General features: G+C 38.1%; 1 protein-coding gene across 25 annotated transcripts in view; it reads right to left on the bottom strand.

Moving 5' to 3' along the window:
• FUT9 (fucosyltransferase 9) overlaps positions 1–19580 on the bottom strand; it is a 149314-nt gene that overhangs the window by 48171 nt on the left and 81563 nt on the right. Inside the window, exon 1 of one of the 25 annotated variants that reach the window (XM_064412718.1) lies at positions 6509–6822. The exons of 23 other annotated variants lie outside the window; for them this stretch is intronic. The gene's annotated coding sequence lies outside the window, so the exon portion shown is untranslated. Of the gene's footprint in view, positions 1–4548; positions 4570–6508; positions 6823–19580 lie in introns of those variants that run through there. One more of the 25 variants, XM_064412726.1, reaches the window with a different exon arrangement.

Genomic DNA, 19580 nt, shown 5'->3' with positions numbered 1-19580 from the left:
ACATAGGGATAAACAGTCATGCCTTCTCCAGGGGACTCCTAAAATACCTAGGAGTATTATATATAATACTATATGTTATAATACCTAGGGGAGGAAGCATCAATAGAGGGTTTCCCTATGCAGCCACATCTCATATATTTCCCACATTAAAAAAAAGAAGATAAATTAATATAAAATATGTTCTTGTATATTTCATTTTGTTTTTAGTGTTTAAAATTAGGAAAAGTAGAGATATGCTGCATTATTATGAGGTATCTTTTTTTTCCTTGGGGAGATAGGGCTGAGAAGTTCATATAGCCTCCTTTGTCCTTGCTCTAGTTGTTTCCTCCTGAGAGAAGTGATCAATCTCTTTCCAGAACTACTCTGCCATATGGTTCTTTCAAAACCTAACAATCCTTGTTAGGGGTTGTTAATTGGGAACCTTTGATCCTGAATGTAGCCCTAGAACTCACAGATGTTCTAAAACTAAAAAAAAAAGTTAACCATGCAGCACCATGGTACACAAGGGAAAAGGAGGGGAAGTCAGTTACCAGGAAACAGTATTCTGAACATACTGGCACGCTGTAGATTCCACAATGTATTACAATTACCGTAAATTTTTTTTTTTACTTTCCTTTTCTGCACATCTTTCAATTATTTGTGTTTTGTTTTCTTGGCTAGATAGTGCCACAAAAACAATTTATAAAAACCGCACCCCTATAAATAGAAAAATATATAATATTATATATATGTATATATATATATACACAATCAAAGTCAAAGAAAGCAGGAAATTAATTTCAGGACTTTAAAACCATTTCCACAGCTCATCTCTTCCTACTATGAAATAAATTATTAAATCCAGAATGAAGACATGGTAGAACATGATTCAGAGGTCCACTAATAGCACATAACTTTGCTGCCTTTGTGAGTGTAAAAACTGATGAGTGAGTGTAGCACTACAGTTACAAGAGAAATGTCTTCACATTCATTGCTGAGGAAAGAAAAAGGAGTGAACATCATGCTTAGCTTTGCTCTAACACTATATCTTGAAGAAAAGGGGATTAGTCACAACATCTCCTGGTTTTGGGAAGATGGATGGTCTTAATTCTGGTTTTAGTTTTAGTGGTGGGTTGAACATGTCTGTCTGTCAGACCCACCCATCCACTTTCTCACCATTTGTCCTCAACAAAATATGGTAAGAAAATAAACTGAAAGTTGGGTTGAAGTAAGGATGGGAAGGTCACTTATCAGTTACTTTCATAGGCTAAACAGGTTCATCTTGGGGCAAAATAATGTAATTTATTGCCATTTAAAATAGATTTATATAGGGATAAACAAAGACAAATATTAAAATAAATTTTCCCCCTTTTCTTCCCAGGCCCAACTTCCTCGTTCATTCCCAACTCCTATACCTCCTACCCACCCCTGAGCAGTGCAGGGGCATAGGAATGCAGGTTTGTGATCAGTCCACAACTATTCCTCTTAGCTGCTCCTTCATCCTCATACATTTCCCTTCCTCCAAAATGACTCTTATTGCATCCTATGGGAAGCAATTCCTTCAGGGGAAAAAAAAACCTTAGCTACTAAATGGACTGTCCATGGGATGCTGTTCCTTCAGGACACATCCTCCTGTGGGGTCCTCCCCAGGCCACTGTGGGCTGCAGGGGAATCTTTGCTCTAGTGCCCGGAGTACATCTTCCTATCCTTCTTCTCTGGCCTTGCTGCTCATAAGGTTGTTTCTCACATTTTCCCCCTCATTCTCCACTGCTTGTACCTTTCTTAAATACACTTTCCCAGAGGTGCCAACACCTTGGCTGCAGGGCTTAGCCATGCCCTGCAGTGGATGTGTTGGGATATGCTAGAATTTGCACAAAGGTGGCCCTGGCCGCTCTTTGCAGAGGCTGTCTGGCATGCCTGGGCACAAACACCTCCTACAATTATATAAAATATATCCTATGCCGAGTTTGGTGCTTTTGTCTAGGCCCTTTTTCTGAAAGACATAATTTAGCAGGCCCTCTCTGATTTTTGCAAAATGATCTGAGGGGAGTAAAGGAGGGGAACAGCGTGTCTATGGCTTTTCCACTTATCTTCATCAGTTTAAATCCCTTTGAAAGAAAAATGAGGCTTTACAGCAACATTACATTGGCTTTTTTTAGCCTGTGTTGATTGTTGCTTGAAATTATGTCTAGAAGGAAGAATATGACCTATGAGAACCTAAGACTGCTTCCTTGCCTTACTACGGGGAAAGTGAGAATAGGACCTCTAGGGAAGAAGGGATTTAGGTTGAACAGCTCTAGGAGATGCAGCTCAAGGAAAAAGCAAGAGGCTGAGCTGAAATCCATGTAAAGCTGTTCTTTGTTTCTGTGCTTTTGAAAGCAATACACAGCATAGGTATAACTTATCACTGAACAGAGAGTGTGAACTGAGCTTGAACAATAGATTGGGACACATTTATTCACAGGACCTGAAAATTTTCTAGGGATTAAAAAGGATGATGAAAAGTCAGGAAAGGATTTAACATTGTGCCTTGTAACATAGTCACTCTCCAGTTAAAAGCCTTTTGACTCAAGTCTCTGACAGGGATTATTTTACCCTAAGCTCATCTGCTAACTAATAACAAACCCCTGCATCATCACATGATGACTCTTACTACATAGGAAATGACCAGATATTATGTCTTTGTGCTCTGCCTCAAATTCTAGTTTGACCAGACTCTTGCATTTGTGTAGGAAGCTTTTGAAATATAGAGCTAATGTGAGGGTAATCACTTGTGGTTTGTCCTACCTGTGGTTTGTCAATATTAACATCTGACCATTCCAAACAGATGAGTTTACCTATTTTTGTCTCTTCTGGGTTGATTTCATCTCCTAGCTTTGCTGACCTATGAATGCATGTCCCCCTTCGGGATCGTGGTTTTTAGGTTTTGTCTTTTACCAAAACACTAACCTACATCCAGGATGTATAGTCCTTTATAGTCCTGTAACCTTTGGATTCAGAGAACTAACCATTCATTATACAGTCTCATGGATCCATTAGATGTATTGGCATGCTTTGCTCTGAAACTACTGCTAATGGGATGGTGGAAAAAGGTTCTAACAGCAAGACCCATTAAAAAATTGAATGAGAGACTTGCAAAGAAGCAGAGGACCAGAGCAGACTCCTAAAAATACCACTTAGCCATACACTGAGGAGTTGTTCAGGATTTTTTCATGGAATTCTATTTTTGTATTCCATTTTGTGGAATACAGTAATAACTATTAAGATGCATACTGGGAATGGAGGTGATTTTTTCATGATGAAGTACTAACAGAATCAATAATTTCTGTGCTTCACAAGGGAGATTGAGGAACCCATGGAATGGACCAGCAAACTCTGCTTTCATGGGTTTTGGTACTGAGTCCTGGGCACAGTCAGGCAGCAGTAAGTACAGTGAAGGCATGTGTTAAGCACTTATTGACACGTATTATTTGCATAGCATCATAAAATGGTTTGGGTTAGAAGGGATTTTTTTGAGAAGTAGCTTGTGTGTACTACTAGGACATAAATTTTATGGTGCACTAGAATTCACAGACTGTTTTTTTCCATAATAATCTCCAAAATGGGGAGTCTTTCCCATATTTATTTATGTCCTTCTTTTTAATGCCCAAGATGACCATTAATATCTCACTGTAGTTCTCACTGTAGAGGTGACACTGAGGAGACATTTATTACAAGCTATCCAAGCAAGTCACCTTAGTTCACCCTTCCCCTTTCATGGCTTTTCTTCCACCACAGAATCACAAATTTCCTTTCTGTGGATTCCCTCCCCCATGCATGTCAGAGTCTGAAAAGAGAACTTTGTCAAAGAGATGTGTTTACTGAGACTTTTTTGCCAGCTGGAAGAATTCTGTACTTTTGATAGTTTTGTTATAAAGTACATTTCAGAGTGTTGTGGAGTAGCAAGTATTTTCTAGGTGCTTTTTTCCCAAATTGAAAGTATAGCATTTTATCAGTACAAGACTATTTTTCTCAGTACAAAACTTAGCAAGGCTTCTTTTTAAGTGCAAATCTTGGCATTCCATCAGCAAGCAACTGCATTTAGCAGCAACAGAAACAGAGAGATAGTAATGGGGTATCAGCTCTGTTAACCCCAAGTTTACCAGGCAGGGCTTGCAAAAAAAGCCTGGTTTTGAATGTTATGTTTATTAAGAAATAAAATTTAATTTTATGGAAACTGTTTTATCATATTTTACTTGCAACTGGGATTTCTCAGTCATTCCAGAAGGGACAGATATGTTTTGTTTTTTTTCTGATTATGCAATACTGCAGGGGGGAGAAAATATAAACTTTCTTGTCAATAATATTGATGCCTATTTCTCTGGCCTTTTTTGCACCAATTTCTCAGTTTCTCAAGGTTTTGCCAGTAGCCCAAAATATATCATTACTTGCAGAGTTATAACTTTCATTACTAGTCTAGCACTGAGATTTTCCAAAGGGAAAGGACAGTATTTTAAAATAAAAATGAAGCAAAGATTCTTAAAAGCAATGACACTGAATAATGAAAAAAAATCATCTTACTTTGCACACCTTAGAATTCTTAAGTGTTTGGGGCTAACTCTTGTCTTCACTGCCAGTTGGTCTCAGGATTCCTCAGGTAGAAATACTTAACCTCAGGATAGTTTCTGAGGATCACTCCTGGCAGAGTGGGTGAAGAGCAGAAGGACTTTGAAGTTAACAGAGGTAGCAGAAGTAGGTACCTCCAGAAGCAGACAATCTAGGTACATACTTCAGGGCTATAAAAGGACAGTTGAATGCAGTGGGAACTGATAGGAATCACAAACAAACAATTGTTATTATTAGAAAGAAAGCTCATCTGAGATTGCTCTCCCTGTCCTCTGGCATGTTTTACCAGCCTTGGGCATGGCATATTTGCATTTATGCTAACAGCTGGATTTTCTTAAAGCACACTTCCATTTAGCTGGAGCTTTTTCACCTGCAGTATTGAAGAAAACCTGATTGCCTCAGGATAGCCAGTGTGTAGCTTCTTATCTCCAAGTCACTGCTGTATGGACATGCCCCCGAGTGTTTTTGCTTTAGCTCTCTGGAACTGAAGAGTGCTCCTTTTATTGGAATTAACTCTCACTGCTCCCTGTTAAGCTTCCTCTGTTGCAACCGGAACAGTGGATTTTTCCCTCCCAACATCCAAACACAGGCTTGTTTCCACACATTTCCATGCCTGTCCACAGATTTCTGAAAACAGCCCAGCATGAAAAGGCTCAACAGAGCTGCACAGAGTTAAAAGGGTGAAAACAGAATAAGCTGCTGATCTCAGTCTGCATATTTTTATTCTACTGTTTACAAAAATCTTTTTTCTTCCCCTCTCCACCTCCTTTGTTTTCAAGTTCTTTGTTAATCTCACAGATTCCAGTTTTGTGTGTTTGCACTCTGAGAAGAGTATAGAATCATTCCATTCAGTGGTGGTAAATTTTACTTTGAACAGTTTTAGAAAAATTACCTAAAAGCACCCTGAGGACAGGTAGCCATTAAGATAGATGGCTTATGAATGGTGCAGAACCTATCACTGGAGATTGGTAAAAACAAGGTTAGACAAGCACCACTAAGCAAGGAGAGATCAGATTGTGCCCCCAGGTCCTAGGGCTGGGCTAAAATGACCTCACTTGGTTCCTTCCAGCCCTGTGCTTATGGCACTAAACACAGATTCTTATAAAATGAACCTAATAAAAACACAAACTGGCAGTATTAAACTGCAAAGGATTGCAGAATAAATGACTAAAAACATCCCCTACCCTCAAAGTTGTCTTGCAAACTATGAAGTAGCCCCACGGCACAGAGTGAAAACATGAAGGAAAGTTAAAAAATTGTGTGGACAACAGCAACTACAAAGTCCCTGTTTTGAAAGTCTAAACCAAAATTTTCCTGTGAATTGCTAGATGGGGTACAGCTGTTTTTTTTGTGAATGTCTAAATCTTGACCCCTTGCTGAAGAAAATCCTATTCTCAGCTTCCTTTTCCAAATTGCTGTGCAGAGTACAGCATCCTGCTATGGCTCAGCAGCCCCCAGCGTTCCCCCTGATTGTCATCTATCCTCTCTTTCTCTCCATGGCAGTCACACATTGTCACTCTCCAGCTGCTTATGCAACAGCTCAGTGGTTTCTTACTGTGATCCAACTGTACAGCAAAAGACATTAGCCAGGGACACAGAGTCTCTCAGAACAGCAGGGGAAAATGGCTAAAGCACTGCTGTCCACACCAGAACGACTTTATGTCCACCAACACTACCAACATATATAAAAAAATACAGTCCTATCAGCAAGAAACTTTTCCAGACAATCCAGAGTTAGTGTCAGGACACTCCACATGGCAGCAGAGTTGCTTTCTAATGATGAGCTTATAAGTTTGTCTCAGGGGGTACATGAAGTACCCTTTCCTTCCCTTGGCACAACTGGAAAACGAATAGCATGCACAGTGATCAGAACCTCAGCAGCATTGCCAGCCTTGGTAGCATGCAGACAGAACCTTTTTTTTACCTTAACTTCCACGTTTGCTTGTCCACATCACAGCTATGACCGACAGCAATCTGTGAAAGGGGTGATGGCTTTCCATACTGTGCTAGGTATAGAAAAAGGAGTTCTTCACCACTGTAGCTTAGTTGCAAATTTTATCTGCCTTGCTAGAAAAGAGCTTTTCATCTTTCTGAATATAAAGCTCATCCTAGTTATGCAGCACAAGCCAGCCCCTGCCTCTTTCAAAAGCCCTGAAAAGGCTCTGCACAAAATGAAGCTGATCAAAGAAAAGCGCTCCAAAAGCAAGTGGTCTCTTCCTCCCCTCTTTCCATGTGGTTTGGGAACAGCAAACTGCTGTTCTCTCCGATTCTGCCAGAACTGCAGAAAGAGCTCTTCAGCAGCTTTGTGACTGGCTTGTAAAACTGCAGCCGACCAGCTGAAATATGAATAACATACCTGCACAACCGATGTGTTTGTGATGGCCACCCGCCCACCAGAAAGCCCTGATTAACTCACAGTGGCTGTGAAAGTGATGTGAGCAAAGCCAGAGAGGGAGCATGAAGTGGCAGGAGAAGAACCATAGGCATTCCTGTGCACATAAGTTAAACTCCCCATCAAAAAATCACTGTTGCTTCTGACTGATTTCCTAATATGTAGATCCCTTGTATAGTGGAAAAACACCTCCTCCTGTGAAGAAGATAAATCGGAATCAGGAAAAAGCAGAGGATGCCTACTTATAATACTGAACACTTACTCTAGGGTATATTAGTTCTGTAGCAAAGCAAGGCTTTTGGAGCTCTGAGCACCAGCTGTTTGTGTAGATACGATTAGAGGCTAGGTGCAGTAGTTACACTGCCCTATCTTGCTGCATAAGCAAGCTCAAAAAATTTAATTGAGATTTAATGCTGCCTATTTTGCAGATAAGCCTTCATAGATCTGAGGATTTTGCCAGTGGCAACACAACTTGTGAGATAGCTCTGTAGCCAGGAAAGAAAGCATGAGAGGCCTTTAAAATACCATAAATTCCCCATAATCTGATCTTTGCTTAACATTTAACTTCTCTGCTTGCCTAGCACCTTTTCCTTAAGAGACTTGTTATACCTCTAGGTTTGGGATCTGTGCTGGTATAACTGGTTTTTTTAGGATGCAGGTCAATGTTCTTGCTTTAATTTGAAAAATCTTCTGTGCTGTGGATCCTAGTTGCTAGTGAGAAAACAACTGCCCTAGAGAGAGAAGAAAGCTACCGAAGTGCTCAAATCAGTTGCTCAAATCTGCTCTGTGGCTGAATTGGAGAATGCTGTTTACTACTATGTTAACAGAGAATAGAGGTGATAATTTATAGACTTACATTTTAAAATATTTTAAAATCCATATTCTTTGCAAATGAGACTTTTTCCCCTCACAGAATGGAAGGATGGGCATTTGTTTTACAAATACAATCAACAGAATTGGGTTTCTTGACTATTCTGACCTAAGAAGTAACTAAGTGTTCATCAAGAGGATTCAGGATGGCCAAGAGTCCTCATCCAGGTTCTGTTAGTTGTCTAGATGCCTTGAGCAGAACTCCTCACTGATCCAGCTTTCCTAAAAGCCCATCAGTGACTCAAAACTTCAGGTTAGATTCTGTGTATAGAGAATACAAATCCTTCATATTGTAACATACTGAGTGCCAAAACCAATGGCTGCTTATTTTCCATCTGGGAAAAGTGCAATTCAAATAATTGATGGGTTGTAGAGCACTTGTGTGTGTAAGGACACCAGCACTAATTGGAAGAAAAGAAAAACAGCACCAATCATTTTTATTGTGCACCAACAGCTATGTTTTCAAGTTTACTTGTGTTGGTAGTACCAAATATTTCAAAAGAATAAGCTGTTAAGTGAAATATGGAAGTTGATTGTAAAACAAGACCCTTGAATGAAATGCTTGTCTTGCTGGAGCAAGATTAGTAATTCACTATAAAGATTATACTATACTGTAAAGTTTGGGCACTGAAAACAAGAGCAGAAGAGATCTGATACAAGTGCCTTTTTACTCAAACACAGGAGAAAGAGCAAGATCCACAAAAAATAAGTTCAGAGACTTTCCTATTAAGAAGTTTAAACATAGCCATGCACAGAAACTGAGGCAAAAACTGAACCACCCAAAACCTAAAGCGTGATAAAACATGAATGAAAGCATATTTAAAAAACAATATATATTTTAGATAGCGTATACTATAAAACTGGCAAAACTATCAATCCTTCAACCTCTCAAACTGCACACTCTTCTGAGAAAACAAAATTGCAGTTGAGAAAAAGTAGTTAATTTTTTGGAGTTTGCATGAAATTTCTCTTTGTGTGCACAACAAAAGGAAGAGCAGATAACTGGAACTACAAGTATAACAAGCTGAGAAATACAAAGCTTAACAAAGTCACTGAAGAGACTTTTTCTATAGAAAAGAAAAACCCTGAAGTTCTTCAGTGTAGAAATAGCAAATACACAAGAGGAATGGGTTGAAGGAGCAATTGTCTGAAAAATATCCTCCAGTAGCCACAAACACCGATATGTCCTAAGGTGATGTTTTCTTTTTACTACTTACTATCCAGGTTAACATAGACACTGATGCCTCTGAGAGAAACTCGAGGTTAGAACATGTCAATGAAGAATATTCTGCCCAGGCTGCTGACAAAAAACACAGCAGGCCAGCAGTTAGTCCAGAGATCATATTTCTTTTGAAAAGGCTCAAGTTATTTGCTATTTCTTAGCTTATTGTCTCCCTTTTTAGCATCTTAAAAAGAGAAGTTAAATGTTTGCAGTCTAAGTTTAATTCTAATATTCAATTTGCATTTGATTCTAATGTTCAATTACTGAATTTTAGTGTCATATATTAATTCTACTCTTAATAGAGAAAAAAAAATCCATAATGAATTAATGAATGTTTTGCCACTAGAGTAACAATTCAATGTACAATTATTTACTGTATCTTATAAATACAATTTTCCAAGTAGTCTTTTTCCTATCTTAAGGTTTGCAACCCATAGTCTTTCTCTGCCACAACTTGACTGCCTATTAAAACTGGGCATTTAAAAAGTGGAAAGAGATTTCCTTTGTTCCTACAATGCAAGTAAGACTTTATATAGCAATCTTACTCAGAAGGTAACTTTCTAAAGAAAGTCTGGAGAGATAGGTAGGAGCAAACACAGAGAGAAAGAAAAAGAGAGAGAGAAAAAGAGTAAAAATTAAAAAGGAGTCTAGATATGAGGTCAGCACTTAATGCTGGATTCCTTTGCTTTAAGGAAATTGGTGAAAAAAGAGTGATGGCAAGCAGTTGCCTTTTCAAACAGACAGAGAATCCATGCACTTAATTCAGTTTAGGAAATGTGGGTAGGACTAATTTGATGACAAAAATATTAAGAGGAACCTAAATCCCTAGCTGATTAGCTATCCCAAATCCTAAGAAGCCCCAAACCAGAAACAGGTTCTACTAGTAGGGATCAGGGGGACATATTGCAACCCTGCAACCCTGAAAACCTCTGTTTATTTGTCTTTTAGTGCTGGCCATGCTTAAACTCTCTCTGACCCTCTTCCTTTCAGACTCCTGTGCTCTTGGCTGCCTGGTACCAGCATATCCCCAGAAGGGGCTCATTCTTCATGAGGAAGGGCCACTCAAAATCGATAAACCAGCTATTACCCCAGCTCTGAGCCCTAAGGAAATAGATGTGCCTACAAGAGCAGACTCCATCTTAAATGCACTGTAACAGCTGCTTTTTGTTTGCATGAATTTAAAGGAAACAGGCAGAGGATGAAGTCCCTTTACGGAGAAATTGAAGCTATGACCTATTAGATATGAATCTTTCTCCAACTTCAAGTGATTCAGATCTCGATATTTCAATTTTCTTAAAGGTTTTCTACCTCCTAGACAATAATGTCTGTCGATTTTACAATGTGTGTAGAGCTTTAAGAATAGAGGTGAGCAATCCTTTTCCCCTCACTGGAGGCCTAGGTGCTAATCAAGACAATACTATTTTCTTTTGACCTCTTTCTGTCTCCTGCCTATTGACTCACTAATGATTTATGCCCAGGGGCACATCTGCAGCAGTAGAAGGTAAAGTCAGCTTCCTTTCCCAAGCAGTTTACAACCCTGTAAAGAGAAAGCTAAAGAGAGGGTTTAAGTCTCCATTTTAGGAAAGACCACAAAAATTGGTCTTTATTTTGGGTGAGTAATTTTCTGGCTGCATTTCAAAAGGTGTAATTTCCTAACTTCTTCATAAAAGGAAGGGATTAGATCCTTGCTCTTGAGGGAAGATTCCCAGCTCTGAATCCCAAGAAGGACCCAGTCCTTTAGAGCCCGGGATGTATCTTGATGAAGGATGGAGGAAGACACACCCCAGTTCTGTCCTGAGCAGCCTCTTTCACTGTTTGTGGCATGTTGCACTTTTAGATGCCCAATAGATTATCTGCATTAGGTAGGTGCTCCAGGAACCCTAAGGAAGTTATTTAGAAGCTTTTTGCAGACCTGCTAATGGTCGGCAGGTGGTGGTTGTTGAGGACAGCCTTTGATCTCTGTGGTTAGTTGTGGTCAAATGTCACACAAAACAAATGATAAAGTATCACAAAGGCTTCTTCCCAGCCAAATTAAATGGAATTTCTGCTAGAATATATGTCTATTGTAAGTCCTCCTAAAGGAGGTTTAATCAAAAGCAAAGATAATAATGTTAGGAAATCATTATTTCATTGACAAGCACATTGCTCTGCTGGACAGCACTGTTTTACCAGGGCAATTAGAGCCTGCTGATGCCCTGACAAGTCTCATACACAAGACATAGGACAAAGTTGTAGAGAACTTCCTGGCTCTTTTATCTGTTTATTCTGAGTTTAGTTGAGTAGAATTTAATTTGAGTTAGGCACTAATCACTTTCTGTCTCATAGATACCTAAAGTGTAAGACTACTTTCCTTTAATAAAATACTTTCAAATCTACCAATTAAGAATACCATAGAAGCAAAATAAATGCTGCTCTAGTAAAAACAATACATTCACTTTTGAAATGTCTTTACCTAAATAATCTTTTGGACTTTTGCAAGCAGAAAGTTTTAATCACAGCACAGTCAGAAAATTACTACTGAAACTGCTTTACGTGGAGGAAAGAAGTGTGGAAATCAAGTCCAGAAAAGATAAGTAATTTTCACAATGTCATGAAAATTTGAACAAGTATTTCACAACTATGACTTAAATTTGCATCAAAATACTTGAATCACCAGGATAGAATTTTTTACTTTAAATAAAATTCACCTGAAGGTAGTCATATCACATTTATTCAGATCAGATATCTTTTTATGCGTCTTTGTTTCAAATCTCTGAAAACACATCAAAATTTTCTTCATTGAGGTAAATCAGTACAGGAAAATGGAAGATTTAATCAGATTAAAGTCAATGACCCCTTGATCTTTAAAATAAGAAAACCCCAGCCCTTTTGCAGAGCTGTAGTTGAGATTCTACCAGCAAAGCTGGATTTGCTGAAAGACACGAAGTATCAGATATGAAATCTTGCTCACAGAAACACTGTAAAACCTATTAATTTCAGTATGGTTGGGGTTTTGTTCTTTCAATGGATTGCAGCAACATGTAAGAAGAGAAAAAAAGAGAGCTCAAAAGCTATTCCCTTGTGTTCCTTAAAGTTAACTTAGAAATAAAAATCCTGAGGCAACTCAGGAGACAGCAAGACAGATGTAAGTTAGAGCACAGAGAATCTAAAATTTGGAACAAGGTGCAGATAATAAACACCCTCCCTTATACACACACGTACAGTGCCACCCACAATCTGTAACTTCAGTAAAGATTTAAGCACCTTTTAGGAGTGTTTCTGTTTTCACACCTGCAGTATTTTATAAATACCTACTTCTATGCAATAAACTTTTACATATATATACACACACACAGTGTTTATGTGGTACTTGTAGCACACTTAATTCCTTAGATTGCCTGAAATGTAATTTATCAGTGATGCTTTATATTTCTTTGGATCCATACCCTTGCCTCTCTAGATATGAGTATATAAACAAACAAACACAGGATGAACTTATGAATGTTTAGGCACCACTGCCCAAGCTGCTGGCCCTGGATGAAGGCTGTGTCCCAACGGGAATTGCTACTGTTGTGCTGTCCCTGTGAGATGTGCTGCAATGTGGCAGCCAGTGGGTGCAGAAGGCAATGAAGTCACTACTACTGCCATGCTGGCAAAGAGGAAGGAGGGAAACAGAGTACTGAACACACTGGGGCATGGAGGCAGGGAGGGGTGGATGGGACAAGGAGGCAAAAAGTAGAGACAGGTAATATTATTATAGGAGAAATAAAATATTTTTCATTCTTATGTGCCTTAACTCTATGTTAGAGATGACATGAAAGAACCTATTGCTCTGAAACAATTATTTCAGCAGGAAACACAGCAGCAGGCTGAATCCTGCAGCCCTGAAGATTATTTACAGCACGCAGAGATGCATGAAACCTATGTATAAATAACTGGAGATGAGAAATCTCTCTTTAGATTTCTGGAAAAAGTCTAGCAAGGAACAGAAGGCAGTTGCTTAGACAAGAATTCTGATGAAATATGTCATGGAGGAATCAGGTGAATTTACTCTCCATTAAGCAAACTAGCATGTTTATTTATACAGCTGATATGAATAGAAAGCTTTAAAGATAAATGATTCTTAAATTCCAATTTAAGATTCATTCATATTCTGTGCCTTTTTGCATTTTCAGCATCAGCAATTATTATCAGCTTCTTTTTTATTACCAGCCAGTTTCTTTCAATACTTCTGTTCTTTAAGGTTTTGAGTTATGAATAAGACAAACACAATTGTTTTTGACAAGCTCTTTTTAGTGGATTAATTTTAAGTGCCAATACAGATGTCTAAGATTTATGACTATGTTTAAAAAAATAATAAAAAAATCTAAGAACATGTTAGAATAAAGCCTTTTAAAGGCTTTTTCTACACATCTTCTGTTTGTTTTTTGAGTTATTCAGGTTCCTATGTCATGTTCAACACCTTAGCATCTGCTTTTGTTATTTATTGTTCTGAAATTATGCTCTGCAATTCAAAAAGGGGAAGATTAAAGTGTAAGTAGAATTTGGTACCACAAATCAAGAGTAAAATATGAAGATCAGAGGAGTATTTAAAAAAATGGAGTTACTTTTGATTTTTTGAGGTGTAACTATAGTGCAAAATAGTTTTTTTATAGATTCAAAATAATTTAATATTAACTGGAAAATAGAGTTTTCAGATTCCTATCATATAGTTAGAAAATTCCATGCAGTTTAAAGGCAGTTTTGCTGCTTTAAGATGCTTGTTTGAATGCCAAGCAAGCATTTATTCAATGTTTATGGTGTAAGCATTTAAATAGAAAGTAAAAGATTACTTAACAGTACTTGTGTGCGATTGACAGATATTGGAATTTGACTGCACTCTGTGCTACTTAAAATGATAAAAAATGAAATGTGTGCATCCAGAAAAGCTGGTTTTGGATGGATGAACTTGACTTGCTGATGAAAGTAAAATGAAATAAATTACACTTCAACCTCTCTGAAACTGGCATATAATGCTGAACTGAACTGTAAGTATTTCACTAGGAGACTTCAAATAGGTTGTCTAAGATTTTTTTTTAAAACCTAAATAGAGAATAAAATACAATAATCTCCATGAGACTTCTGCAAAGGTACTTTAAATTGTCATTTTATGCAAGGAAGCACGACAGAGTTTTGCAGAGCTGATGTGTTGATAATATGATTACTCCAGCTAGATTTATTTTCCCTTTCAGATTTTACATCACTGTTTTATTTATCTGCCACGTATAAGGAAAATTAGATAAAAATAACTACATGCAGGAAAATGTAGATCAGAATTTAGCTTTGGAATAGATAGACTTACAATATTTAAGAACAATAACAACATTTCCACTGCTATAATTATTTGAAGTGAATATTTTTAAAATTTATTTTCCAAAATCCTGCAGTGTATAACCTGTTTTCTGCAGTGAAGGACAAACTGAGATTTACCAGACAGAAGCCATAAACTATGATGGAAATGAATTTCTTATTTTCATTGGACAAGATGAATTGTGTCCTTTGTTCCCTATTTTCTGTTCGTAAACTGCTTCTAAAATGATTTTTTGATGCATTGTGCATAAAACTATATTTTGATCTATGAAAGTTCAAAGAGACTCAACCATAAAATATTTAATTTTTTTTTCTGTTATAAGTTTGTCAACACAAAAGTCTACCTTGGGACAGTTGAGTTTGCTAACATTTTCTCAGGGATGTTTTTTTTGTCCTATTTGAAACAAATTTTAAGGGAAGCACAAAGATGCTTTTATGTCAGTGTACCTCATTAGGGAGAGATTAGTTTGAAATATTTCAGTTTTGGTCTGAACAAAAAAGGGAACATTTCAATATCACAAGAATCTGCAGATGACAAAAAGTCATCCCAGGGATCATTAAGGTTCCCTTAATGGCTGGAAGATTTCTTCTGCTGTCAAGCTTGGCAGAGAGATACACACGGTCAGGATGCTGTCAGGGTGGGATGTGACAACAGCATCACATCCCTCTCATGAGCTGTAAGACTGAATTACCTTCCAAAAAGAAAGTAAGAGGGGAAGAAATGTATCTCACCTTGATACAGACATAACCTGAGTAATTAGTTCATATTAGGAGACAATCCAGCAACTGTTGCTCTAGCAGCAAGCACCCACAGGGGTACCAGGGTCCCCTAAACTTCCCAGTGTCCCCTAAGATTTCAGGTAAGGGCACCTCAGAGGACCTGTCTTAATGAGCCTGTACCTGAACAGGCACATGTACAATGATTCTACAATACAGTGATTCTCCTCATGGTCATAACCTCAGATATTATGGTCCTACTGACAGATTGACCTGCTCTCTTAACTGACACTCTATTATTTTTTTCCTCTCTACTGTTCCCTTTTCATAATTCTTCTGACCTTGTTTTCATCTTTACTCTTTTTCTTTTTGGGGCAATGTCAAAACCTTTCAATTTCTCAGAATTAGAAACAACTAGGGAAATCTGTCAGCTCCAGCAACATACAAACCATTTCACTGAAGTATCCAAATGATGCTGCCAATGCCTCTTTTCCTAGCCTTTGTCATCATTTAGAGTGCTTTTATTCACTGAGCATTTACATATTTTAAGACACATTAGCAGAACTTTGATTGTTCTTGATGGGGTCTAGCATGTTAATTTAACAATTATTTCATTCATGGAAATAGGTGAAATAAAGATCCATGAAAAGACTGGGAAAAAAGCACTTGGAAGCATTGCATTTTATTTTCTTTGTGTACTGTCCTCTGAGAAAGGGGAAAGATTATCAGTGGTCAGACAAAGAACATTAAAGAACTGGAAGCCTTTAAGAATGTGCAGGAGAGACAGGATCACCAGACTCATCCAGAGTAAAAGTGGCAGAACAGAGGCAGTTCCTTGACAGTTATTTTTCTGTTAAAGACATAGTACACATATGTCCTACTGTGCTATTTATTCTGTATTATTGAATCAAAATTGAAGAATCATGGCTTTGCTATGTTATTTATTATGCAGAATGAATTTCCATGCCTATGCATGTTTACATTAAGGGTGCTACAGTAACTTTCATGGAGACAAGGTGCAGGGTGCATTACATCCCTGACATTTCATGTAGGGTCTTAATCTTACATGCATTTCACACCACTTCACTCTACTAATTCATTACTAGAGTTGGACCTCGTTACCCCAGCAGCAGACACTCCAAATTAAAAATGACTGCAGGATCTAATCACTGACACTTTCAGGCGTAATTGTTACCCAGTTAATGAGCATGAATTAAAATCCCATGAATTTGGTTATAATACTTTATTTTGCACACACTTTCTGGACCTGTGATTGCAGGCTTTGTGTAGATTGCCATGCAAGTGATACATAAAGAGGCTGACCTGGAACAGAGGCTAGACAGAATTAAATGAATAAAGTAGGTATTTATTAAAAGGCCTTCAAGGGATACACCTTGGGCAGTACAAGAGCCCGGTCGTGGCTCTGCCCAAGACAGACACAAGATGGACACAAGACGCACAACCTGTCATGAGTTTTCACAAGTTCATAAGTTTTACATATTTACATATTGGGGTCAATTGTGCAATTACAGTTTCAGGTTATGAAGTCCCATTCTCCCAGATTGCTCTCCTCAATTCACTGTTGTTTTTACTTCTTGAGCCTAAAGCTACAATGGTGGTCTTGATTCTCAAGCTGGAAAAGCATTGTTTTGTCTAAATAAACTGTGAAGAGACCTTGCTACCACTTTATATGAAGTTCAGAGTCACACACTAAGGCAGTAGAGAATTAAAAAAATATGAAAGCTGAAATTTAAGGCACCACAAATACCTCATTTGAAAAAAGAGGCATTATGTTCTGTCCATGTCCATCTCTGTCTGCTCCCAGACCCAGTTTCCTCACTGTCCTGCTTCTCAGATCTGCTGGAAGACTGGCTGCAGGTGACAGCACTGTGAGCAGTGATGATGCTCTGACCAAGCTGCTTTTTCCCATGTTCCTCAACATGCCTGATCCAGAGCCTGCATCTGGCCCAACATCTACCTGATCCTGTTCTGATCTTCAGTGATGTTCCATACTGGACCTCACTTTTAATATGCCTATAATACACTTGTACGCTTCCTATATGTGTATGTAATTGGGAATCACTGTTCTCATCTTTCCCTTTTGCTTGGCCATAGTATAAATATGACCACTAAGCTATAAAGATATCTGTACACCAAACTGGTCAAGTTATGATGCCACAAAAATCAGCATAATAAACAAAAACACAGAATGATGCAGAGTATAACTATTATCAAACTGAGTACAACACATTCAAGCAATTCCTTTTGTTGCTGCCAGGGAAGAAAATCACTTAGACAAAGCAAAGCAAGGGATGCTTAATAAATAAGTTATACAGAGAAGGCAATTCTTAGCCCTCTCCCTTTTAACTTTAATGGAGAAGTCTCCTAAGGAGAATAATTCCAAACAGCTGCTTCGGAAAGGGAAACAGATAGACATTTTTCTAAGGGCAAAAAAGATAGGGGAAACACAAATATGGACTTTGCTTGTCTTCACTGATTAGCACTTTTGCTTTGAAAGCTGTTGTTACTCCCTAAATAACCTTCCTGTTGCTACTCCATTTTCTCTGTAATAAGGGTGGCAGATGTTTTAATATTGTGCGTCATAAGTCTGAAGGTGTATTTTGGTGGTAAATACAGAGTATGAAACCCACTATTTGGATGTCATTCCCACAGCTCAACTAACATGCTGTCACTGTCATTTTAGCATCCTAATTACATCAACATTGTCCTTTGTGACTCTCACTGCAGATTTCCAATCAAAATGTCTGTGATGAGGGAAGTAGCATTATTGCAATCAAAGAGCTGAACAACATCTCTAATCCTAGCTTGTTCAACTTCCCAGACACACTATAGAGTATAGATCTGAACAGATAAACATGGCAAGAAAGTACACCTATGCTGTGAACTGCTCTGGCTTAGACAGCTGCTGAGGAGCAGTTAAACATGCATGAGAATTGCCAGATTTCAGAGCACCTCACTCCTGGGAACCTATAACATTGAAGGATGGTAAAGAAAGAGCATAACCAATATAATTTCTGCCTCTTAGTATCTTTCCTGTGTGCTCGCATACATCCATATGAGTTCACACACAAAAAAAATCCCACACCAGAAAATTATTTGAAATGTTTTCACCATTGGTTTTGATTCAGTGTCATGGTAGACCTAAATCCAGAAAGCCTGAAGTTCCTGGGCAGAGATTCCATTTTCCCGAGGAGATACATTTCTAGGAAACACAGCAGTACTGCAAAGCTTGAAAAAGTAATGTGCTCTACCCCAAAAACTAAGATGAAAAAATACAGTACTGATTGCTAAAAATCCTATTAGGAGACTGTAGGAAAGCAGTTCCTGAGTTTCACTGCTATTTCCAATATAGTATAAAGAACTTGCGGCTTGTTCTCTCAAGGCAGAGAGTTCTTAACATGGAAGGTTTGAAATAGTCTTGAACAAATGCTCTTTTCTACCCTTTCTGATTTTTTTTCTTCTTTTGATGACACATGGGTCTGAACCATGACTGCAAACTATTTTCTGTCAGGAGCAGAAGTTGTTCTGGATACACTTGGCTGTAATGCATCATTAGGAACTGGTTTAGCAATTGCATAGACCCAGAGTAGAGAGGTGTGAAATGAATATGATCTGAATAGCTCTAGCTCTATTACTGTTACAGAATAACTGCTCTAATTTTGAGAAATTTGCCACTGATTGGATGCTCCCGTCCTGTTTTACTGCATGGTACGTCTATGTTAGTTAGCATGCATGGTGAAGTATTTTCTGCAAATTGTGGGGTTTTTTTTTTTGCTTTTCCCCTAAAATGATCCATGAATTTTACACTGCTATCCTTTGTTAACATCTCTACCAGAGAGCACTAGTGAAACAAAAACTTCTTCCTTTTCCCCAATAATGGTATAAACATTGCTGTCTGCACATTTGGTGAAGAAAGCAATGACTGTGGTTTGCCAGCATTGCCCTTGCTCCTAAAATGTGAAGAAATATGAGGAATAAATTTATCTTGTGCAAAAAAAACATGAAGCTTTTATTCTGCTGGGGAAAGATATACTGAAGTCTAAAAAAAAGGTTTCTGAGCTATTTATTCTATAAATAACTAAAAGTGTCTCTTTCCTTATTCTGTTATTAAAGAAAAAAGAAAAAGGTTAGGATCCTTGCAGAGCTCTCAGATCTAGAATCTGTTCTTGGGTGAAAACTTCATCCTGAACCATCAAAGCTGTCTGATCTGCAGCAAGTCTTCCCAAATGCACATGGAGTTCCCATTCACATTCTAGTCTCTGCCACAGTTTTTTCCTCAGATTGCCAATCTCACTACTTAATCAAGGTACTAGTTTTCAGCATTGCTCCCAAAGGACTGCTGAGTGTTACAGCAATTGCCTGGCTTTGGAAATCCTGGTACAGGCTGATATGCTACCTGTAAACAAACCTGTTTTTTAAGAAACTGTGGAGAGCATAATTACTAGT

The sequence above is a fragment of the Passer domesticus genome, chromosome 3, assembly GCF_036417665.1.
Source record: "Passer domesticus isolate bPasDom1 chromosome 3, bPasDom1.hap1, whole genome shotgun sequence".
NCBI lineage: Eukaryota > Metazoa > Chordata > Aves > Passeriformes > Passeridae > Passer > Passer domesticus.
Note: the sequence above shows the minus strand (reverse complement) of the source record. Positions and strands in the feature narration are given on the sequence as shown.